The 26160-nt window shown below is 36.3% G+C and overlaps 1 protein-coding gene across 2 annotated transcripts in view; it reads right to left on the bottom strand.

The window, feature by feature from the left end:
- Nucleotides 1-26160, bottom strand: part of LOC150076009 (solute carrier family 7 member 14-like) — a 297653-nt gene that overhangs the window by 130383 nt on the left and 141110 nt on the right. The window lies entirely within an intron of this gene.

Here is a 26160-nt window from a genome sequence, read left to right as displayed (position 1 = left end):
TATAAAGTAAACACTAATATTAAATATAAAATTATAAAGCAATCACTAACAAGATCTAATAAGGTTCCAGTAGGGACCTAATCAGATATTCTACGACAACGATCAAAATAATAATAATAAAAAAAAACAGCAGTAGATATTTGCTGGCGTATGTGTAGATTAAACTACTTATATTCTTTGGTGAAATGATAAAAATTCTGACATGCGTCAGAAAGTAATTTTTTTTTTTTTTTTGCACAAATAGGCAAGGACATGTTAGCACTTTGTAATCTAGTATTCTTTCGCGCCACATGAGTTTCCAGTACTTTTACGTTTATTTATAAGATACATCTTAACCTTTGGGGCAGCAACCTCTAGAGTTGTTGCTATTATGGGGTTTGCATCAGGTATCCAGATAAAACTCTTTGCTGATTGCAAAAATGCAAGGGGATACTTTACTGGTATCAGTAATACGCCATCTTCATATAACGCGACTTTAATTTTTATTTAACGTGCTGTGATACCTAAAAATAATCTAATGATCTAATGGATCGTCATTTTAAGTAACATGAGGTAACATTATCCTAATGGCTAGGCCAGTTGGTTACTTACCGATAACCTAAGTAAATTACTCATTCTAAGCAAGTAGGTAACTATGGAAAGTAAGTTTATCATTGAACAACAAGGTTTAAATAACTATTCGTATACATGTACTTCTCTATAATTTTCTGCTATTTGAGTTGAAACATTTACCATTGTAAAACAAATATACCGAACTTGGAAGAGATTTATTCAAATAAGACGAAGGTATTAATATCTTTATAGCGAGAAAAATATCACCAGTAGCAACGTTAGGTCAAACCTTGAGTTAACAATATTATTAACGATACTATAAATTAATTATTAGTTAAATAAGTACATATAAAAGTTGACAAAGCATATCATAGGAATTGATCTGGGTTAAATATGAAATACTTTTTATGATTTTCTTGTCAGTTTTGTAAATTGAAATAGAAATACAGACAGTTATTTCAATTGGCAAAATTATTATTATTATTATTATTATTATTATTATTATTATCATCATGTCTACGGTGGCACCTAGACTTCCATCTATCTTCACCTGAAAAGCCGAATTTACGCAGAACTTCTGCAAAACGGGCCTGTATGGAAGAGGCCTCTGCGCTACCAGGGAGCAGCCGGTACTCGGACATTCCCCTCCAATGGTCGACCTCAGACACATGGAACCGGGCCCGAGCCCTCCATTCTGACAGTGTCTCATGCACTAAAGTCCCGCACTCATCAGAAGTAGTGCTATACCGGTGGGTGCTAGCGATCCCGCTCCCAGGTTGCCCAAACCTGGAAGCCAGCAAAAAAAAAAAATAAATAAATAAATAAAAATAAAAAAAATAAATAAATAAAAATAAAATAAATAAATAAATAAAATAAAATAAAAAATAATAAAAAATAAAGAAAATAAGAGAAAAAAAACCAATAACAAAATAATATATATAAAAAATATACATTATAATCCAATTTCAATTGGCAAAAGCCTATGAGACCAAAACTTATATCAGTGGTGCCATAGGCTATCGCAATTGAAATAATTTTCTAATTTTTCTAAAATTTAAGCAACGCCAAAACTTTCAGAATATAAGTATAGTTTCTTGTAGAATTCATTATAATTATTCGGGACTTTATTAGAATTCTTGTGGGATTTTCATAAATTCTAGGAATTTGTAAAACGACAGTCTGGTGTGTGTATGGCGAGGAGGGGTTTGAGTTAGCCTGTTTTTCTTAGATTTAACTGCTGAAAATCTGTACCAAAAGTTTAAGTATTTCACTTAACGTGTTCGTCGGATTATACTTTAGTGCACCTGTTAATTCTATTTACACTCCTTTTAAGAAGCTTAAATGCATGCTTTCATTGCGTACCTCTTGTTACTGATTGACTGAAAGTCTTTTTAGAAATTCTGTAAAGCATATGGCTTCTTGTCAATAGGAACTATACATTATAATCCAATTACTATTCAAAATTCTAATCCATATATCGAAAAGTAAGACGCGGAGTGTGCAAGATGTAATTTTTAATGAGTCTGCAAAAATATTTCTTTTATCAAAATCATGAACTTGCGTATCCTCTTAGTTTGTGTTCTCTCGCTCTTTGTAGATAAGAATTTGTTCAGCTCCCACTAGGAGTTTGCTGGAGTAAATAAATCAGCCGAGTGTATTTTTAACCTGAACACTTCTGTATTGAGCCAGATTAAGAATAATTGGCGCGGAAGGTCGCTGAATGGCACGAGGACATAAAATAAACATGATGTTGTTTATCAGTTGTTCGTAACGCCTTGGTATTCTCTTTAATAGATGGTGGCGCTTCATGGAAGCATAAAAGGTAAATTCCTGCCAAGGAATGCGTTTATGTGTAAAAGAAGGCAAATAACTTTTGTCTTCTTTTGTGTTTTGTCGATAAGAAAGAAAACTTCATTAATTCTTGAACTATTTAGAGACAAAGCCATTCAGTTTTTTTGACGGTGCTTTCAGTTACAGTAATTATCATAAATCTAATTTGATATGGAAGGTCAGCTTCTGTGACTTATTTCCTTGTGCAAAAATTTAAACTGAAGTTTCCATTCTTACAGAATGTTTCGTCATGACAGAAGTCTTCTGTTCTTAAACCCTCTAATAATATATAAATAATTCATTAAGTATAGGATCTGGCTGTAAATATATAAGTACTGCCACGATACAAATAACACGAGTTACTGTCCTTACGAATAGAAAAGCTGATTATCCCGAACTGATTTTGACTCTTTGATTTCTATTGAATTACTACGTGAAATATTAAAAAACAGGGCTTATTCGCACGGGGAAGGTTGCAGCCCTAGGCTCCAGCTGCGATAGGGGAACCCCAAAATTTATTTATATTACAATTTACTTATATATTTGGATTAAATTAAGTATATGTCGAAAAATAAATAAATAAAGGAAAATTTTAAAAAACAACACTGACACTTAAATAAAACAATAAACAGTGTTCGAGAAAATAAAATAAAAAACAGAGAAAACAAAACAATATATCTGTGCTATTATTTGGTATCTATTTTGTGAACATTCAGGAACGGGAGTTTCTGCTCAATAAGCATAGTTTCGTTCATATCACTCATATAATTTAACTTAAGGAAGAGACAATAGTTCTGTTTAAGTATTATATGCATTAAATAGAAGTTCTGGTTTTCTGATTTGTATTAGCCTTTGTTCGGTTCTGAGTTCTTTTATTCCATCAGATCTTTTTTTTTTCACATTTCTTCTGATATGCTTTAGTTCTTTCCCGTAAATCCCCTTTCAACAACGGATAATCTTATTTATCTTTATCCTCTTTCTCCAAGACTAGCGAAGTTCCTTCATCTTTAACGGTTGATGTTTATCCTTCGATTAAAATTCCAAGGTCGTGAAGAATACGTTTTCAGTTGTTTTCTTTCAGATAGAAATACATTCATCATTTGTGTAAAAATATTTTACTTACAAATGATTTAAGACCTATTTTTGCTGACCACCCTTCAATTTCCATTTATTTCAAGTTCTCTCTCTCTCCTTTCACTGTTCATTTCAAATGGTTTTGAAATAAAATTGTTGCAGAAGAAATGCGTTTACGCTTCAAATATTATTTTTTATTTTGAACATTCCTTATTTCGAACTTTCCTCGATGACATTTTTTTTTCTTATCCTCTCCCCTCCTCTGCGGTACTCCACTAAACATGGCAGAAATTCTTCAACTGGTCAAGTGTAAGTAATCCTGTGCTTTCGTGTCTATATCGGGTTTTGAATGAATGTTGAAGCTCAGCGTTAGCTCTCGACTTCCCTGCAGACAAGGAAAACGGTGAGCAGACGACCTTTTAAGAGTGCGCAATGCCTTTAACACGTGTAATGCAACGTTAAGTTCAGCTTACAGACTGAAAATAGTTGAAATATTGAGTTGTTAAGTCAATACGGTAAACGGCGTTCGTATGGATTATGGAACAGTTGAATTGTTTAACTGTTAGCAATAATGGGAATAAGAAAATACAGTACTCAAGCATGTAGCCAGGACTCTAGCGGCATCAGAAGAATGTCAAGAACGGAAGAATCGACGGATCCACCGACCACCAACATTAAGATATTCATCATTGTAACGCTATCCTTGTCAGTACTTGTTTGGAGAAGCACGATAAGCAAACGACTACTACAAGAATGGGATTGCATTCTCGCCATCCGTCGCCTCATCTGCTTTTGACACCGTTCCATCGTTGTCAGCATTTGCAACGGTATCGTGTCGTCTTTAGTGCCGAACCACGTTTCGTTTTGGGATCTGGTAACGGCTGAGAGTCCAGGAACAGAGGTAGTCCAGCCTGTATCAGGGAATGGAATATCGGAACAACAGCCGAAATCATAGTATGAGGAGCCGTCAGTTACAATAGCCGTTTTACATTTGGTCGTTATTGCTGGCACTTTGACAGCAATGCATTATGCTGAAGTCATTCGAAGACCACTGTTTCTGCTTTTTTGCGCGCCATCATAAACACTATTTTCCAGAAGGACAGTGCAAGCCCACATACTGCTTTCATATCCCTACAGTCCTACGTGATGCGGATGTTCTTCCTTGGCCTGCATGTTTATCAAATATGTCGCCTACAGAACATAAAGAGGCATGAAAATGTTCACAAGATGATATTCGCCACCTTCTTGATTTCCTACCGCAACGTTTTGGCGCTTGTTTTGTTCTTAAAGGGCCCTCTTAGGAAACACAGTTGGTAGGATAAAAAAAACTATTATATTAGGCCACCCGAATATTTAAATTCATCTACCGTGCATTGTGTATTGTCTGTAAATTGCGTGTGTTTTATGGTCGAGTTGCTTGTTTTTATGGACGAAAAAACCCCAGTTTCTGGGGGGGGGGGAAACTTGCTATCTACGCCTGAGACCTACTAACTCGGCCACAGAGTGAGAAAAGCCCATTAAAGTTCCACGCGTCATCGACGGGATTCGAACCCGGGCCTTTTCCACCCGGTGTGGAGAGGACGGTGACGATACCACTGTGCTACTCACGCAGACAGTTGTAGGATTGCCGTCCTCCCCACACCGGGTGAAAAAGACTTGAGTTCGAATCCCGTCAATGACGGGAGGAATTTTTATGGGGTTTTTTTTTCACAGCGCGGCTGAGTTAGTCGGTCTTACGCGAGGGTAGCATGGGTTTTTTCCCCTGAAACTCAGATTTTTTCGTCCAGCAAACAGAAAATCGGCCTCAGAACACACGCAATTTACAGACAATATACACGGAGCAGCATGGTCTTAGTTGCCAATGCTCCTAAATCTTAACAACAACCAGCCAACCAACCAACCAACAACATTGTTCTTTAAGGAGACCGTGCTTCATATTGATGCGCACGGCATTTTCGTAAATTGGTAATAAAAACATAGTCATTTCCTTTTTACATTGTTATCTGTTATTCCACTCGAGCTCAAAGCATGCACTTCTTTTGATGAAATTTTATTGACAACCAGTGTAGAATTTTTGACGATAATGAAAAGTATTATAATCAAACCCTCTAAGTGAAATTTGTTACAAATGATTTTCTTTATTTTATTTACATTATATTGCTCTGTTTTGATTGAGCTTAGTATAGTGCGATCTTAACTTGTTTTTCGGACTTTTGCAACTAACATTGTGGTTATAACCGCTTCCTTCCACGCCGTATGGAAAACGTCTGGATTCGAATAACCGCCTGATTGAAGGTGCTTTTATGGGTTATTTTTACACGTCGTAGTAGAGTTAGTTGATTTTGACAAGAGTTTTGTGGTTTTTTATTCTGAAAACTCGGATTTTCATCCAAGGTGCCAAGCAAAGCGGACAAGAGAATACATGAAATTTGCTAATACGATATACTGATGCCTTATGACTTTAGTTGCCTCGAAATATTTGAAACTACATAACTGATTCGTTTTCGTTTGCCTTTGAGCTGTTTTCATTGCTTGTGAATGTGTAGCTATGCATTATAGCATTCTTGTTTATCCCACTTCCTAAAGTACATGAAATAAACAACAAACAAATAGACAGGTATTTTCCTTTTCGGGTTATCCAAACAAGTGGTAATCGACACACCCATGTTAGATCAGCTATCTCGGCCACTGTGTGAAAAAAGGCGATAAAAATTCCTCATGTAGCTGATGGGTTGTTGTTGTTGTTGTTATTTGGTTTTAGGAGCATCGGTGACTAAGGCCATGTTGCATTTCTCTCTGTGTATATTGTTTGTAAACGGAGGTCGATTTTCTGTGTGCTGGGCGTAAAACCCGAGTTTCTGGGAGAAAAAAGCACATTACCCCCGCCTGAGACCAACTAACTCAGCCACGTTGTGAAAAAAAAAACCCAAAAAAAATCCTGCCGTTATCGACGGGATTCGAGCTCAAGTCTTTTCCACCCTCTGTGGGGAGAACGGCGATCCTACCAACTGTGGTACCCACGAGGGCTCACTGACGGGATTCGAAACCTTTCGTACTACCTACATATCAGTATGTGTACTGGGAAACCTACGGTATGGAAGTAGCTTCACTGCATAGCGATGCTGCCATGTTGGGTAATGTATCTCATGAAGTGGTACATACGAAGTGGCTGGGCTATTAGTGGATGTGTAGTAGCAGCCCACCATGATGAAAAAAATGGTGATAATAAATAAAGTATCACTGCTTTGTTTGAATTTCCTCGTGTGAAATTATTGTAAACGTACAAGCTATATACCCATAGAAGCTGTATTGTATATTTTTTTTCTGGTTGAAACGTGTGCACAGTACAGCTTCTATGTACATTACAACCAAGGTATCTTGGTAGTAACTTAATTAAGCTAGTTAGTCTTAGATATCCTTTCACTGGAACAAAATATAATGCGTATATACAGTACAGCTTCTACGGGTATATAGCTTGTACATTTACAATAATTTCACATGAGGAAATTCAAGCAAAATAGTGATACTTTATTTGTTATCGCCATTCTTTTCATCATAGTTAGCCGCTACTACACGTCTTCTAGTAGCCCAGCCCCTTTGTATGTACCACTTCACCAAGGCTCACGTGGCTCATTGATGAAAGAAGAATCGTCATCACAGTCAAACTCATGACTCATCTCATTTCCTCTCCCTCCTTCTGGGATAACTGTGCATGGAGAATCCCAGTGGCGCATCTGCGAGCAAATCCACAGCTATTCCCTCTTCAAACACGCCTTCACCTGTCGGACCGATTCCTTCCTCAGCAGATGTTATCACGCGTCCAAGATCTAGATGTCGATTTAAACAAGTTTAGACAGGATCGACATTATAGAAAAAGAATACTCCGTAGTGGGTGGCCAAGGCCACCAGTATTATAACTTGACTCCCGATCAATGTATTCTCTTATTATGTATATAATTATGCTATTCGATGTACAGTATATTCTTATATTATGTATTTTGTGACTAATATTCTGTACACTGAATGTTTGGTATACCCAATACATTTCTCTGTTTTTCTAATGCTTTATTTAACTTATTCGTTATTATTGTACTCTTTTTTATTTTTTTTAGTTTATTCAGCAACTTTGTCTTTACATTATATTGTTAACCCCTGGCCCCTGTGCTGTGACGGGCAGTTGCAACACTACTACTATGTACACCACTATTTCTCTGTTGCAATAAAGATTTCTCTTCTATATATTACTTGGGAAGTACTTAATCTAAAATGATAAGGGAATTTCTGTAATCCTCCCATAAACAAAACTAATGATGTTTTGGGTTAAAATTTAACAAGAAATAAATATATCACTTAATTTTAATAATTAAACTGTATTCTATATATTAAATAAAACAATGACAGAGCCTTAGAACTTTTTAAAATAAAATTGTATTCGAAATAGCAAAACAATTTATTAATGTTCTACCTTTAAGGCATATTAGTAAATTACTACCTTTAAGACATATTAGTAAATAGTAATGAATTTACTAATTAATGAATTAACAAAAACGAGTAAAAAGCAACGACTTCTTTGCGCGAACCACATAACATTTCTGCCCATGGCAACAATCATAATAATATCCAGTGCTTCAGCTACAATGTACGGTATATGAATAGTATATGTGATATGTATAGAAAAAAAAAACAATTTCCGGTCTCTGTTTGTCTCATTTTCATGAAGTTTGGGAAGGCTCAAGAAATCATTCTAAAAGAGCAAAAAATATCATGATAATCCATCCAATGATAGTCGAGTTATTACATGCGGACGGACGGACATGGCAAAGATAACAAACTGATCCCCCAGCGACTCTCGATACACAGTTTGAGAATCTTGATTTACTAATTTTTGTTTTAGGGACTTTGATTGTTAATATTATGCTTGCATAATATTAACAATCTGAGCATGTATGCTTGCATGTATACCAATGCTAGAAGTATAGTAAATAAATTTGATGAATTTGAAGTGTTGGGCAAGACATCAAAGGCGGATATTGTTGGGATAGCAGAGACGTGGTGTCACACTGATATAAGGAATGCTGAACTGGAATTTGGGGAGTACAATGTGTACAGAAAGGATAGACAGGATAGAAATGGAGGAGGTGTTATGCTGTTAATTAAAAAAAAACATAAAATCAAAAGAAGTGCATCCAGTTGATATAGATGAACAGTGCACTGTTGAGTCAGTTTGGTGTGACATAAGCACTGCGAAAGCAAAAATAAGAGTAGGAGTGTGTTATAGGCCTAATGACTCGAATGAGTACAATGAACAATTGTACAGAGAAATAGAGTGGGCTAGTAAATCGGAATGTCCTATAATGGGGGATTTTAACTTCCCAGATATTGACTGGAACTTGTGGGTTCGTCACTCACACACTAGTCAGACTTTTGTGGATTTATTGGATGATTGTTTTCTGCAGCAACTAAAAGCTACTAAAAGTTTCATACTTATTAAGAAATATTGTTCAAGGTTTAGGCCAAAATGGTTATCAAATGAACTAATGAGACTTGTGGCAGAGAAGAAAAATGCACGGGATGCATATAAATTATCAAGCGACTGAGAAGCCTATGGCAGATATAAGCTAGTCTGTAATCAGGTCACAAAAGAGGTTAGGCAGGCGAAGGCAGATTACGAGAAATCTTTGGCAAAAGATGCTAAGAAAAACAGCAAGGATTTCTTTACTTATATAAACTCTAAAAGGAAGGGGATGAATCTGATTGGTCCACTTGACATCGATGGTTCGACTGTTGATGATCCTGCTCAGATAGCAAACAAACTGAATGAGTATTTTGCATCTACATTCACACATGAGGAATTATTAAGGTTTGAAAATGGCAGAAGGTTATCAAATTGTAGCAGGATACTTAATGATTTTGTAATAACTGAAAGCAAAGTGGAGGAGAAATTGTTGAAGTTAAACATAAGAAAAGCACCTTGGGTGGATGGGATCTATCAAGTTATATTAAAGGAGACGGCAAAGCAACTAAGCAAACCCTTAGCCATAACTATGAGAGCATCATTGGACTCAGGGGAGGTTCCCACGGACTGGAGATGTGCAAATGTATCCCAATTCACAAAGCGGGATCGAAGGGTGACACGAGTAATTACAGACCAGTTAGTTTAACTTCTGTTTCGGGTAAAATAATGGCGTCACTGGTTAAAGATGCATTGCGGGATCATCTAGACAAGACTGCAACAATAATTCAGACACAGCATGGGTTTGTTAAGGGAAAGTCTTGTCTGACAAATTTGACAGGATATTATGATGTGGTTACAAAGGAACTGGATGCAAAAAATAATTTTTATATCATATATTTGGATTTCAGGAAAGCTTTTGACACTGTTGCGCATGGAAGTCTATTGTACAAATTGGAGCAGAATGGTATTAAGGGTAAGTTGCTACAATGGATAAAAGAATGGTTAAGTGGGAGAAGACGGAGGGTGGTAATCAATGGGTGCTGCTCTTCGTGGACTAATGTTATTAGTCCACGAAGGGCCATGAGTCCCACAGGGTTCGGCGTTGGGTCCTCTGTTGTTTTGTATATTTGTCAATGATATTGAACAAGGTATATCAGGCTTAATGTCCAAGTTTACAGATGATACAAAGATTGGCAGGGTGGTTAATGACAGTAATGGCAGTGTGCTACTGTAACAGGATCTAGATAATTTGGGCAGATGGGTAAGAAGTGGCAACTGAAGTTTAACCTTGACAAATGCAAAGTACTGCATATGAGTAGAAGTAACCCCAGAGAAACGTACCAACTGTGGGGTACTACACTTAAGGAGCTAGAAAATGAAAAAAAAACTGGGAGTAATTGTGCAGTCAGATATGAAGTTTTCTGAGCAGTGCAGACAGGCTGCTAGGGCGGGTAATGGGGTTTTGTCAATGATATATAGGAATTTTGCTAGCAGGCAGAAGGAGGTGATTGTCCCTCTGTATAAGGCAATGGTCAGGCCACGCCTTGAGTACTGCGTACAGGTCTGGAGGCCTCATTTTAGGAAGGATGTAGATTTACTTGAGCGTGTACAGAGAAGGGCAACAAGATCGGTGAGGGGAATGAAGGGATCCTCTTACTAAGAGAATCTTAAGTTCTGCAAATTGCAGTGGCCGGAGACTAGGCACCTGCGCGGTGATCTGATTGAGGTGTATGGGTTGAGCACGCTGAATTCTGATGGGATCCTTCCAGTTGTTCAGATTACAAACCTAAGGGGGCATAAATTCAAATTAAGAAAGGACAGATGTGCGGAAATTTGTCTTTAGCCAGCGGGTGGTTAATTGCTGGAACAAACTTCCATCTGTCGTTGTGGAAGTTGATAGGTTGAATAAATTTAAGGAGGAAGTGGACAGGCATTTGGAGGGAATGGTGTGATATTTTTTTTTTTTTGGCTGATGCTGCATAAGCTCATCCACTTGCTTTCTTGCATCACATGCCAGTACTACTACTACTACTATTATTATTTATTTATTTTTTTTAGATTCTTGTCCTTGTGAATTTTGAACGTATTAGCCATCCAGACCATATGCCAGTTCTTATGGCTGTGCTTCATACAGTTTTGTTCTTTACTGTTACGTATTGTTCGGTCTGGAAAACCTAGAATAATTTAGGAATAAGTCCACTGTAACTCATGGGAAGAACGATTATTCGCCCTGACTGAAAAAGTCCTTTTAATAATTCCTGCATTCTTCGAAGGGATTCAAACGAAGAACCCTCCAAACGAGTGACAAGTGGAGAACCACTGTACTACCACGGGCTGCGAGTGCGTGTGTGCATGTGTCATGGGTCAAAGAAACATATCATCTAGGCTATGAGGCGACAGTATATTGTGTCTGTAAGCTGCATGTATTTTGTCTCAATTTGCCTGTTTGCTGGACGAAAAACCCGAGTTTCCGGAAGGAAAACCAATCAAACAACCTCGAAAAATCAGATTTTCCGGTAGAAAAATCCTCGCGTGATGCAGACTAACTCAGTTATCCTTTAAAAAAAAAGCCCATCCTTTGCGTCACTAACGGAATTCGAACTCGGACATTTACCATCCGGTGTGGGAAGGAGCGTGATTATATCCATTATGCTACCTCTGAGGGCACTGAAGGGAACATTTTTGAAAAGTAATCTGAGCATATATCAGCAATAAAGACCATTTTTACAGCATAAATATGCTTTTTTTTTGAAAATTCATAATCTGGTATTAAATTACTTCGAAGCTAGAAAATACCACGAAAATGCACCTTATCTAAAAAAAATCAAAATCTGAGGGTGTAGTGAGTGATTCTTACTCTTAATTCGCTATTATAAAAGTATGGTGGTTTCTCAGTTAGGCACCATTCTCACAGTTGTTTGCTTATGACGTAATACAAGTATTACTGAAGCTGTTTGCAGTTGTCACAGGATTGTGATATTATCACGTTAACGGGCTGTGCTGGGTTTACTACCCAAGAGGGAGAAATACGACACTCGCGAGAGTACTAGCCTCTGAAGATGTATTCTCCTGGCAACACGAGAGGTTAGTTCGTATTGTAGCGCCTAAAGAATTGGTGTCCTTCCTCAGGGTTTAAGAGAATTACGACCTTCTTGGAAATCCGTTTAATGGAATGGTTGATGCAAAGTAAATGGATGTATTGAATTCTAAAATATACGAACATGTGTAACAGGCTCTGTAATGTCAGCGGCAACATTTTGTGTTTTATATTTCATTTTTAATTTTCAAGAAAACAAAGTATTTGTAGCAGGTTTTCATGCTCACCAAATCATCAGCAAAATTCTCTGAAATGTAAAATTTCAAACATTTTTAAATTTACGGGTTCAAATAAGGGGGACGAACGATTTTAACCTCTTCCTATTTTTATCCATTTTACGTATAGACATTTTCTTAGTACTGTATACTTTTCAGATATTTTTCAAACAATTACTTTAAAATCTACTGAACTAGTATCTTTCCTTTTTTAACATGAACAGCAACAACCCTTGAGGTAGTAAACGACAAGCCAAAAGCTAATAAACCAAGGATGCGAAACAGAATTAACTTAGAAACTACTTGGATCATTGGTCTATGTTGAGACTGGCTAAGCTATTGGCAGAGTGAAATAGTAATAGTAGTAATGGAGGCATGTGATGTAAGAAAGCAAGCGCATGAGTTTATGTATCATCAGTCAAAGATTCTAATTGCCTTTTCAGGATCATTTGTGACCCTGAAATGGCAGAAAGTGAAACCATTCATTTTCACATCCGCTGTGTATGTAGTTTTTCTTTTCTTTTCTTTTTATTTCGATTTTCTAGACGGGAACAACTTATCCAGCGTTTTTTGTTTGTTCTAAATTTCTGGAGATGTGATCACTGAGTGAGATTCAGTGATCACTCAGTATATATGCTAAACTCATTCCTTCAACGCTCATATTCGTTAAATATGATTTTAAAAACTAGTATTATATAATAAACCTTTACGGAGCACTCAATTCCCGCTGTGAGGCAATGAATAATTAAAAAAAAAAAAAAAAAACTCACACGCAATGGATGTTTTCTATTAGAACGTGTTGTGTTCGAGAAAAATGTAGTTATAATTGCAAGTAATATTAATCATGATCAGAGGATCTAGCTTTGATGGCCTTTATGCACCGCAGAACAGCATTCTCTTGAAAAGGAAAGGATTTGGGGGTTACAAAAAGTTTACAAAAGCTTGCTAAAAGTTTACTGTAAACACATTAACCTTGAAGCGAGCGATGTTGGTTTTTTGCTAACTTGCGCTGCAGCTGTATGAGAATGCGACAAAACGTATCGCTTGAAGCACGAACTTATAATAAAATAGGTATTCTATAAATGTCAAATGTCAGCTACACTTGGGTAACCGGAAAGATCCACGTAGAATATTTTCAGTTACAAAACTTTTCAACACAATGTTTAGATTTACTGTTCCTTCAAAAAAAAAAAAAAAAGAAATAAAATAAAAATGAAATTTAGCTTGTTATATTTTCACTATTATACTTGAAAACATAACAAAGTAAATAATAATTCAGGTTGTTTTTCGGTTATATTTTGCATCGAACCGGATTTAGCGTAGTTATTCTTTGCAATAACTGCTCAAACACGCGTACGCTAATTAACTGAAAGGTGACAGGTGCACGGCTGATGTACGCGAACAAGGTGTGGCAGCATGTAACACCTGCCAAATATTCCTCTCTATTAAAAAAAATATTCCACCGAAAATGAAGATATCAAATTTATTGACATAACGGACATCTTATTAAAATGTTTTCTCTTTATATACGAATTGATATCAGTTCATTAATAGCATGAATGATGGTGAGAAAAGCGTTTAAATATAAATACCACGCTTATATCATTATTAAAACTGAAAAGAAAAACATATTCATAGTTGTTAATACCATACTTACGGGAATTGAATGGTTTCATTGTTTTTTTTTTAATGCTCAATACGGCCACAGTATTAAGATCATAATATTGTGGCCGTATTGAGATAGGTATGGCTGTTATTGTATGGAAGAACGTATGTGGAATATACAATTAATTTTATAAATAAAACTACAAATTACTGATTAAAAGACATTAACTCCATCAAAATGTAAATTAAACGTGTTGCGATCAAACAACGATATATAAAATTATACACGGATGTAGTATAATAGTGTTTAATTTTGTAAATCATTACATCGTGTGTCAAGAACCAAAGCATCTACGGCAATGACACGTAAACTGCGTGTATTCTCTCGATTTTTCTGTTTACTATATGAAAAACCTGACTTTCCGGGAGGAAAGACCATGCAAACCTGAGACGGATTAACTCAGCCCCGTTGTAAAAAAAACTCCCATAAAATTCCTCCCGTCATTGATAGAATTTGAACTCGGACCTTTTTCATCCAGTATGAGGAAGACTGTGATTATATATCACTGTGCTAATCTTTTTCTCTACACTATTTAATGCTTACTCCACATAAGTTATGAGTTAACAATTTTGGTTCAAAGCTAGGTGGAGTTAAGTGTCTTTTACTTGTAATTTTTACTTAATATTTCTAGAATTAGCTATTATTATTACTTTTAACTTGTATTACTATATTAATCCAATTAAATATTCATAATAAATATCGGTTTTATTCAGCTATCGTGTAACCTTACGTAGACAGAATAAAAACGGCGCCTTAGCTTTCCTTCTTCATTACGATCTACTGGCTAATATTGGGATTCGTGCTGAATGGGTATAAAAGGGAGAGCGATATTGCATAACTAGCAACGCTAGCAGTCTCACGAGGCCAAGTACTGGCTCAAGAAATAAGGAAGGAAGAGGCTCACGCTGCAGGTGCAGTGTTATTTCTGGCCGGAGAAGCTGTAACATCGATTGAAGAGCACCATCACCAATCCTGAAGTTGTGACGTGTAGCCGGAGAGAGAAACGGCACACTCCCATTTTGGTAGACAGGCGACTTTAATCGATTTTACTCTCCACAGAAAACCTGCCGGAAATATAGATGTTGATTTTATCTGTAGCGTGGCACGCCGCTCTGCTGCAAGAGTGTAGCTGTTTCTTCTTCCCATCAATACGTGTAACACACTACACTATTTACAGCAATCTGTACACTTGGTGTTGCACTTATATCCCACTCTTGCACACCCACTCACCCACTTTCGTCACTGTTCATAATTAACCCTCTCTCTCCTCTCGTCTTTTCCATTGTTTCTACAAAGTTATATGAATTTTGCTTTATCCCCCCTTACCATTTTCTCTCTAAGATTTTGCTTCTTTCTCAACGTTCAGTCTTTTTCTTTTTCAGTGCTATTTTAGTGTTTTTTCTTTTCTTTTATCTTTAATGTTTTGTCTTTATCTCATATTTTGTTCTTCCTTTTTTTATTTCCTGAACTTCTTTTCATTTTCTCTCTCACATTTTTATCTTTATGTTTTATTTTCCCAAATTTATTTTTGTTCCTTTTATTCGTTTTATATGCTAAGGTTAATTCTTGTTTATCTTATGCCATTGCTTTATGCATTCTTTCTCTAGCTCAGCATTTCCCAAACTGGGGCGTGTCTGGTAAATGCGGTATACCTAACTGAGTGCATTTTTTTAAATAAAAAACTTATGACGCATAATTGACACATTGGAAATGCTATTATTCTATTTTGACTCTTTCAGAAATAAATAAGATATGTTTAAAATAATGACAGAACAGGGTTCTTCTCACTATTAATTTAATGAAGTAGAATTTTCGCTTAAATTAGAAATGAAGGTAAGGGATGGCTGTTGAAGCGTCTGTAGGATAGGCAGGTCTATTTGTTGGCATTAATATTTAAGTGAAGCCTGAGCATTCTTTTTATGCATTTTTTATATTCCTTCCTAATTTAATTTTTGAATCACTTGCAATCCCAGCCACGTCATTTGCTTTTTAATTGACTCTATGAAATGTTAATTTATCGAGTATTAATGTGGTTTATACCGAACTGCATGCCATTTTTGAACTGTGTTGTGCCTATAAGGCATTTTTTTCCATTTTTATTTACACACACAATTTTATGTACATTCTCAAAATATATATATACAAGATTTATATACAGTTAAAATGAACCAGCAAAATAAACACAGCTCCTCGAAGGCATTCCATTCTTCATTAAAGAATAGGTCCAAGAACGGAAGTGGTGCGTGTGTGTATGTTTTACCTGTATCGAGGGTAGCTCCAAAGGCCTAAGCCCATCTCCATCTTGTACGTCTGTGTTGGTGCAGAAACTCTGCAGAGCTTTATGTATTAGTGTATGGTGTGTCGCTTGTTTCAGGCGACCTCGCCACCAGGGAGCAGCCAACACCTAGGTAGCCGCCGCCCGGTGCCCGCCCCCAGGAAGCTACTGCCCGGTGCCCGCTCTCAGGCACAAGAAACCGGGCCTTGTTCTACTATCACCTTTAGTGCCTTGTGCACAAATCCCGCAAGACAGGCAAGTACTGCATGAAAATAGCCTTTCCTTCTGAGGAAAAGGCCAGTGGCATAGCTAGTGTTTGTAAGAAATTCAGTTTCTGTCGCAATCAAAAACATCGCTACTCATGATTTCTATGCATAGGTGACTTGTCCCTATACTCGTATGCAGTTTTTCAGGTATAGGAGGCCTGTACAATTAGTGAGCAGAATAGTGAGCAAGCATGATCAGTGTTAATCACATTGAAAGACATATGTCTGATGACATACTAAAGTTAGTATGTGGAGTTGAACTAAAGTGAGTAGAGGAAGAAAGAGACTTGGGAGTTACAATACGGTCAGACATGAAGTTCTCCGAACATTGTAGACAGGTTTCAAGGAAGGCCCATGGTGTCCTGTCGATGATTTATCGAACATTTGCTAGTATTGATAAGGGCGTCATAATCCTATTATATAAGGCTGTTGTTAGACCACACTTGGAATACTGTGTTCAAGTATCGAGACCGCACCTAATTAAAATCACTGAGCTTCTTGAAATGGTCGAAAGACGGGTAACTCGCCTGGTGAGATCGGCAAAACGGCGTCCATATGAGGAAAGACTTCGAATATGTGGGTTGCACAGCTTGGAAACTAGGCACCTTAGAGGGGACTTGATTGAGGTGTTTAAGGCTCTGAGAGGCAAAAGTAAAATGAATGAGGACGAAATTTTCACGGTTATAAATGATTCTAGAACTAGGGGCCATAAATTCAACTTACAGGGGGATAAGTTTAGGCTGGATTACAGGAAGTTTTATTTTAGCCAGTTATAAATTACTGGAATAAGTTACTTACATGGGTGTTGAGGCTGACAGTTTGGTGAAATAAAAAGGCCAGCTGGATAGTTGACCGAATGGAAGGAGGGTTAAGTTACCTATGGAAGGAGGTAAATGCATAGGTTGTATATTTCCTTTTCTTTTATTATTTATTAATTTTTTATTTTATTTTATTATTTTACTCTTTTTTTTTTGGCTGGTGCAGCATAAGACTTAGGCTTCCTTGCACCATAAGGTCATTACTAATACTAATGACTTGGTGAGGAATTATAGTGTTTCCATTGCATTGACTGAAATTTTGTTTCAGAGCTGAGCAATGAATCCAGGACTGATTCATCGTTACAATGCCGCTGACAAAAGCCACAACACGTACCCTTAGTATTGTTTCATTTTTTCCATTGAGCAAGCGTAACACTCACACAGAATTGATTTTCGTGAGTGCATTTCTTTAGCCAGAACCTTTTCCACTATTCTAAATGTGAAGGTTCATAAGTAGCATTAGTTATGAACCCTCTGTTTGGCGTCACTATTTCAACAAGATGCTAAACATTGGTTGTGTTCATTACCGATTTCATATTTGTAGAAGAGATTTTTTTTATCTTCTTCCATCTCATTGCATTCATCCATTCACAAGTCATTCCTATCTGTTGAACAACAGGAAGTTTTCTCCCTTTAAAATCTCCGTGATTTACACCAGTATAAAAAACCTATCTGATCCAATGTACTAACAGAGTGCAAAATTTTGTTTGTCATATACCTTCCGAAATTTCACTATACTGTGTTATATTGCTGTTCTCTTATATGCATGGCTACGTCTTATAGCATCCTGTACCACACACACACACGTTTCATTTTTGTTCTGTCTTTATCATGCTTGTTACGCACCACCTTATTTTAAGCTTACTAACAATTATTGCATGAAAGTATACTGGTGGGCTAAAGTTTAGATATAGTTGAGTTCGCATATTTATCCTTTGTAAATCGAACCGAAATTATGCATATAGAACTTATGAAAAATTCTGGTAAATACATATGCGCAATGTGCACATCGTTTTGATATGCAAATATGTGTAATTTTAACCCATATTCGATTGTGTATAAATATCAAGCATTTGAGTAATCTTTTATGGTAGAGACACCGAATAAGGAATTTACTGCGGTCAGCAGGACTGAAACAGGCAAGAATCCCGAATTGATATACCGATTGTGGAAGCAGCCCCTTGAAACAGAAGTATTCCGAAGATGACAGCAGTATTCCGAAAATGCTGTTGCCCGGCTGTCAGGGTTAATCATACTACCCCACTCCCAATAATAACTGCCTACATTATCTTCTGCTGGATACTAATTTTTAGGTACGCATGAGCTAATTTGCATATTTCAGAAACGACATGGTTTACCCATAAAACTGCATACACAGCACTGTCGTTTTTCATCGGTGATATACTGGTGTATATCACATTTCATGCAATCTAAACATATTTCCTTTATAAAGTAATTGTTAGCAATTGCTGCTGATTTTAATGCCATAATAAGAAGAAAGGAAGGAATAAACAGTGAGGAAACAAGTTGGAAAATGTCTATAGAAATATTAATGCGGCTATGAACCTCTGCCTCTGATGGAAAGAAAAATGCCCAGATTAGACTGACTGAATGCTATCGCACGATTCAAAAAAGTGAGAATCTCTACAGTTGGCTTAAGAAGGGAATGAGAGAGAGAGAGAGAGAGAGAGAGAGAGAGAGAGAGAGGTTGGGGGAACTATCCAGATCCTTAAAGAGCGATTTCCATTGTCTCCTGCTCCTCGTTTGCTAATGATGTGATCCGAAGAATACTGTGCTTGTCCAAAATGCAATCAAAAAGAATAATATTGGCTTTATGGGAACTAAAGAGGCTATAGCAACAACATATTTGTCGTGAATGATTACAAGGATGTTCTTAGCAAATCAGTGGAAAAGTGATCTGAGTAGCTAGTTTATGTAGAGATCATTCTTGGAGCGCGAGAGTGGGTTTAAATATCTTCACATAATTTTCATACTACTTATAACTAAAAATATGTACAAAATTTTGTTGGACAAAACAAGCAAGAATTGAAGTTCGAAGTTAAAAAGTATGTCGAATACAGTTGACATTATGGATGCAACACCACTCTATAACAATAGAAAACTACGTATGATAAGGAATCTTTCTAGTAATGATCTGTTGGAAATTCTTTTATTTTCATTACGTGATCAGCAGTGTTTAATCAGGATTGAAACTTTGGTGTAAATCGTTTTAAACGCTATTATATTTAACTGTTTCTGATTAACTAGCAACTAACTCGGTATTTATTATTCCCTCGGTAACACTCCCAAATTTAAATTGGAGTTAGTGCTTCTAATATGAGTTTAGACGGAGAATTCAAGTTGTTTCCTCCAATTTGGAACATATTCCATAGTAATCTCAAAAGGGATTTTCGTAAGGGAATCTCGTAATTCCAGTGACGCCAGAGCCATAAGTAGTGATAATCAATCGAAATGGATCTTGCACCTGGTTTTAATAGAAGTTGTTACCCAATTTTTATTGGGGGTATTTGAGATTTATCGTTCGTTCCTGCGAGAGATATACGTTCATACTCTGCTATTTCCTAATTAGCAAAGATCTGTTCCTATGATAATAAACAGATTACATGTATTTTAAATTATAGTCAAATGGCAAAAGAAAACTTATCTTCGTACATTGTGGTGGGAATGCAAGGGATCTACGCAAACTTTCATATACGTATAACAGCAAAGAGATATTTGTGATCTGGGAAGCCGTTAACTTTTTTTTCCATTTTTTTCGAAGTTCATGGAATAGTAAGAAAACTGAAATAAATTTTGACAACCTAAAAACTCAAGATGGATTACGATGTGGCATTGCCAGAAATATGTTGAATTCAGAATAAAATTGGTGGCTTCGAGACTTTTCAATGTGAAGTCGAGCTTTGAGCATTCCTTCACTATTTATCGATGTTCTATGCCTGTCGGGAATTTCGAGCTTTCGAAATGCTTATGGGAAGATGGATGGCATCAGAAATCTGAGTAGAATGCTTTGCAGGACGAAGTTCCTCTGGAAAACAGGAGTTTAGTGCGTTGTAAATAATCTCATGCAGTGACCTGTCGTGATGAAATGTGCTGAAAGTCAAAAGTCAGCAGAGGGCATCGCTACTTTATTCTTCCATTTCTCATCAGATCCCAAAATTTTTTCATTCCGTTCGCATAAACAAAACATGAATTTTACATAATATACAAGTATTACTGTATTTAATGAATGCTTAAGTTCACATTTATTTTACTTCAAAGGACAGTGATATTTTATTCGCCCTGAACTCTTCGAGTTTTATCAAACGTCGTAAAAAGACTCCAAATAGCAAATTATTCTATATATTTTTATTGAAAACAAGAAAAAAATCATACACAAAAGGAAGAGATAGTTCCTCTTTAGTATAAACAATTTTAAACTTGCCAGCTGCTTTTAAAAGGATGTAGGGTATAATTCCCTCGTGCCGATGAGAGGAACTTTTTTCTGGGTTTTTTCTAAGTTGACTTAATTAAGGCTAGTTTGTTTTTTAAAAAAAATGTTGCGGTGCTTGTAGATCAACCTGAGAACTCGTATTATATGCTTTCTTTACATCTCTCAAATATGGCTGAACGTTGTCAAGCTTGTTGTAAGCACTTAAAATTTAGAATAAGATTAAACATTTTAACTGGCTTTAATTAAAAACTGTAAGTCGCTTAATATTGTTTACAAACTCCTCCCAGACAGCTAATTCCAAGAGAAGCTTGGGGTCTACATATGTAAAATGGATGATGCATTTTGGAAAATAAAAGTCATTTTAATATGCCTTAATTCTTTTACAAAGACCAAATTTGACTTTTTCCCTGTATTGAATCACTTTCGAATAAATATAATCCTGAAAGAAAACAGTCTTACTATTTAAAAGAGGGATTAATCGCTGTGACAGCTGTTTCAACGGTACTGCCGTCCGTAGGGGCGGGGGGGGGGAAATGGACACAAGACTACGTGAAACTCGAAAAACATGATAACATAAAGTAGTTTTACGAGAGATGATTCTAAACTACTCTTTTTGTTACTTTCAAAATTCAATTTTGATCATTTCAAATTGACTTTATATTACTTTGCAATTTAAAATACCTTCATGTCTTATAGTATGTACAGTATTCCTTTTTCTTGTATTCCATTTAATAAAATGTAATCAATTTGTCTCTATACTATCATCATAGTATCAAGTTGATGGATCCAATGGTAACATAACCTTGTACTCTCCAAACTTGTTTTTAATAGTTCAGTTTTCTCTAAGGCAACCAAGGCCACTGTATTGCATCTGTAAATTGCGTACATTCTATGGTCAGCTTTCGTTTACTAGATGGACCAAATTTTTCGGAAGAAACAACGGTGCAACCTCTCCTTAGAGCCCATGAAAGGCTCGTCATGAGGCTTAATTCAACAAGGGTGTGAAAAGATAGCGATTGCAATCATTATGTTAGTCGTCAGAGGGCCCCCTGCAAACGTGTTTTTTTTAAACTTTAATCATTTCTATTTTCATTCTCATATATCATCCATGTATATCTTCGAATCGAGCTATAATTCTTAAAAAGTCCATTTTAGTTTTTTCGTGCCACTTGTAAATAAATCTTCTCTTATCATTACTTTTATTGTTGTGTGTATACCCATATAGATTTATCTGATTGAGAAATTAAATGTGGTTGAAATGACACAAGGAGATGAATGATCAATGATGGCAAAAAGAAGGAATGTTTAAAAAATAATAATAATCAATAATTTAATTTCTAGAGAATTTTGAATTACGAATAACTTCAAGATTATGTTTTTCTCATTGCAATAAATTTACTTCGAATAACTTCAGCCTGACGTAGCCCAGTGGTCAGGAGCGAGGGTACATAGCACGCGTTCCTTGAATGGACCGGGGTTCAAGCCCGTGACTACTAAATACGATAAATATTTGTATTGACAATTTATTGTAAACTCTACTGACTTGGTTGTCGTGCCGGAGTATAAACAGAAAATTTATTTTTCATTCTATACATTGCTATTACAGTCGTGCGTCATTTTTTTGGCATCATAAAACACTTAATGGCATCATAAAACAACTTCTTGTGTGAAAAATATTAATGCATGTTTGGGCTGTTTAGTCAGAAGCCCCAGCTTACATGAAAAATCGCATTGTACAAGGTTGAAGGACTTGAATATAGTACTGTATATGGTTTTTTTAAATGAAAATTCCAAGCACGAGAAGTATTAGAACCTATTAGTGCTTAGTACTGGGCATGGGTTAAAGGTTGAGAAGATGAAAGAAGATACTTGTTGATATTAGACTTGGATTTTTGTAGATTGTAATTTTCAGGAAATACGTATGAAGGGAGGATGTTCCAGAAAACGGACGTTGAAGGAATAAATAAGGAAGAAGAAATGTTGGTTTTGTGAGTGTGAAGTTGAACAATAAAAGGATGCTGACTGGCTGTAGCACGTGTTCGGAATGGTTTGGAAGAGAGTGCGGGAATTATAGAAGCCAATTCAAAAGACCAATGTCCGTGGAAATATCTATAGAAAACGCATGCAGCAGAAGCAGAACGCCTATGAGACAGAGAATAAAAAGGCTTTGTTAGAGATGGGTCATTAATTAACCTAACTCTTTTGAATGGAGTCTAGAAGCCGGAGATTATCCGGACAGTATTCTACGGTAGGGTCGATTTGAGATTTGTACAGAGTGAACAGCTGTTTGGAAGAAAAGTAACGTAATTACTTTTCTTCTAAACTTTTGATATACTGTATTTAGATATAAATATATCAGAAAGAATTTCTGATGCATTTAGGTATAAATACATCAGAAAGAATCATTATGCTTCTTTCTGATATATTTATTTAGATATATATATCTATAAATAGATATATTTCTGATATATCTATTTATATTGAAAGGGTTTCTCCCTTTTGACTGAGGATTAGCATTGAATAACTGTCATCCTAGTATCAAGTAGAAAATTGAGAATCTTGTACTTGCCCTGTATTTAAAATTTAGCCATTCTTTAGTTAATGGGAGTAAATTAAATAAAAAAAAAAAATTAAGTAAAAAAAAAATAAATAAATGAATGATAGTCTCTAATCGAAGGATTAGAGACTCCCATTAATTTATATCTGTCACACTTGGATGTCGTAGGCATTATAATTAATCCATATATGGAGCGATTGTAATACAGCATCCATAAATCTCTAACACGTATTTATACAGCATCCATCTCCCAGAGATGGATGCTGTATAAATACGTGTTAGAGATTTACTCATAGAGTGCTGTTTTCTTTGTAAAAGTCTGTGTAATAGGAGTTTTGGTAAACCATGGCTGTATACGTAAATGAAAGCTTGACCACTAACTGTGTGTGTGTGTGAGAGAGAGAGACTACGGTCATAAAACATAGCTATAAAATTTTATCGTCTTTTGAGAATTCTCCGTTAATTTAGCGTTCGTTCTAACGGAATTGGATATATTGTATTGATGGCTTCTTTCGCCCGCTCCTACGGTTTCTGGTATTAAAGATGCTCGTACCTTTCTTGCACCACTATGAGATTCTGATTAAGGAAATAATACGGTAGCGCTGTTTTGTTTTACGCATTTCTGACGAACTCTCCATGTGGTCAGCTAATTTTGCGATATAGTCAACGGAGAAGTATCAGAATAAACCAGTCCCTGCCATTGACAAAATTTCAATTTACTGACAACTTATTCCGGTGTATTTTCCTACAATAAAGAAAAACGAAAGACAACAGAAAACAGTCTTCTTGTTAATTAAAAAACAGCTCTTTCCTCCACCCCTCTTTGAGTCGCCCCACATTTTATATTAGTATATTTTATATTTTTATTGTTTTAAATTTCTGAAAGAGGTGAGTTATAAGTTAAAATAAAGTCGAATCTCAAGTTAGCACTGAATGACAAATGAAAGAACAAAGTTGATCGTTTCAGGTACACGCGTTCGTTTTGTATTCATGTGCCCAAATATCGTTTTCCCACGAGACTTTAAACGGGATTGTGGGAGTTAAAATTTTCTTCTTCAGGAGAGGCATCCAGCTGTTTTACTTCTTACGCCTCACTATACCGGAATACGGAAGCGAAGCTAGTGATTGGAAGAAGCCTTCACACAAGTGGGCATCCCAAGTGTGCATCGCTTCCTTCCTCCCGTGATCGATATCTTCCCCACCCCCTGCCAACTTATTCTGACTGTTTCCTCCATTACCCTAGCTAGCCTCTTCCGTGGTTGCCGACGTTAAGTGCACACAGCCAGCCTTTGTTTACTTTACCGCTACTCACTAATCGGACGCCAGCCGATTTGCTGTACGCTATGCCGTCTCCGTCTACCCTTTGTGACCTCAGAGCAGCTCAAACTAGTCGAACTGCGGAACAATTGAAGATCGGGCAGTCTTTTACCTTCCTCTTTATTCTTCTCGTATACGCCCGCAAACACTGAGTAGAAAAGGTTAATCGGGAACGGTGTTTATTTATAAAACAAATTTCCTTCGTTGCTGTGGTAACCACTTTCTTTAACACGATTATCGTAATTAAACCCGTAATTCTGTTTTCTTATTGGGAATTCAGCAGCGTTATGACTGACTAACAAGTCTAGTGGGAAATGTAATCATGGGTAAAGTTAGGGTGGAGGGGATGAAATTCACCCAACGTTTGTTATCAACATACCAGCACGCAGCAGTTATCCTTATAAGTTGCCCAGTGTGGATAATCACGCTTTTAGTTCTAGGAAATTAAGGTATTGTCTCTGTACATTAAACACCATTTAGAAATTTCTAGTTCCCGACTTAGATGACGGAGCTTTGTGCAAAGGACGTAAATGATAATATATTACGGTACTTATATTATTCATCTATTGTTCCCAATAATTCTGACCCCAAGAGAAACGGATCTAAGATTTCTCAGGTATTACAAAGTGAAGAGACAACCCAAACAATGGACACAGGTCCATACAAATCAGAGTTAAACAGAATTATTAATACATTTAACAGTTTAAAACAAACAAAATAAATTGGACTGAAACATTTTAACCAAAATCATCATCCGGGGTTTAATGAGATTTAGGAATCTTAAAAGACCAGTAGAGAACGTTAAGGCGGATGATTGATCTTATCTAAAATTCATAATAGAGATATTAAAAACTTTTACTATCGCTTTCTAACTGTAGAATCTGAAATACGGAATATTTCTTCAATAAATAATGAACACTGTTCTACGCCCCTTTAATAGGCTCTGTAGATTCGAAATCAATCCATACAAACATACTGTAGATAGACTTGTCATTCTGTCGTCTTAGAAAGTCTTAAAAAGGCGCGACACTTTAGGTAAGAACAAACTTTGAGTAACCGAAGCCATTTTAAAAATTATCACGACTGATTCTGTAGGATCCAAATTATTTTACCTACACAGTTTAATTTCGTTGACTCAATCTGCAACTACATTTCTCCTACAATTTCTACGACGGTTTTCGCAATCGCTAAAAGTTGCCCCCATAGCATTTTATTTTATGATTTTCACATAATCTAATCTTTCTGCGTTCAAGGTTTAATTTTGTTGCGAAAAAGAGGGAAAAAAAGGTTGTAAGGAACCTTACTAGATGAATATGGAAGCTGTGGAACTTGTTGTATAAGCTGTTTACCCAAATTGCTGCCCAAGAAAGTTTAACCTACCTGTATCAACGAAACCTGTAGAATGAATGCCAAGAGGACTACTGTGCAATCATAGCTACAAAAGAACGACTAATATCGTTAACGGCACTCGACTATAGTAGAACAGCGTAGTTTTAAATGGCATTACGGCTAGACTTTGCAGTTCTCATAGATTCGTTTTGTTGAGACGGTGTTGGCACCTGAGCTGGTGGGATGCCACATATAATC

The sequence above is a fragment of the Mastigoproctus giganteus genome, chromosome 13 (assembly GCF_048544385.1).
Source record: "Mastigoproctus giganteus isolate SK-2022 chromosome 13, ASM4854438v1, whole genome shotgun sequence".
In the NCBI taxonomy this organism is placed as follows: Eukaryota; Metazoa; Arthropoda; class Arachnida; order Uropygi; family Thelyphonidae; genus Mastigoproctus; species Mastigoproctus giganteus.
The sequence above is the reverse complement of the archived record's forward strand: the minus strand, read 5'-3'. Positions and strand labels throughout refer to the sequence as shown.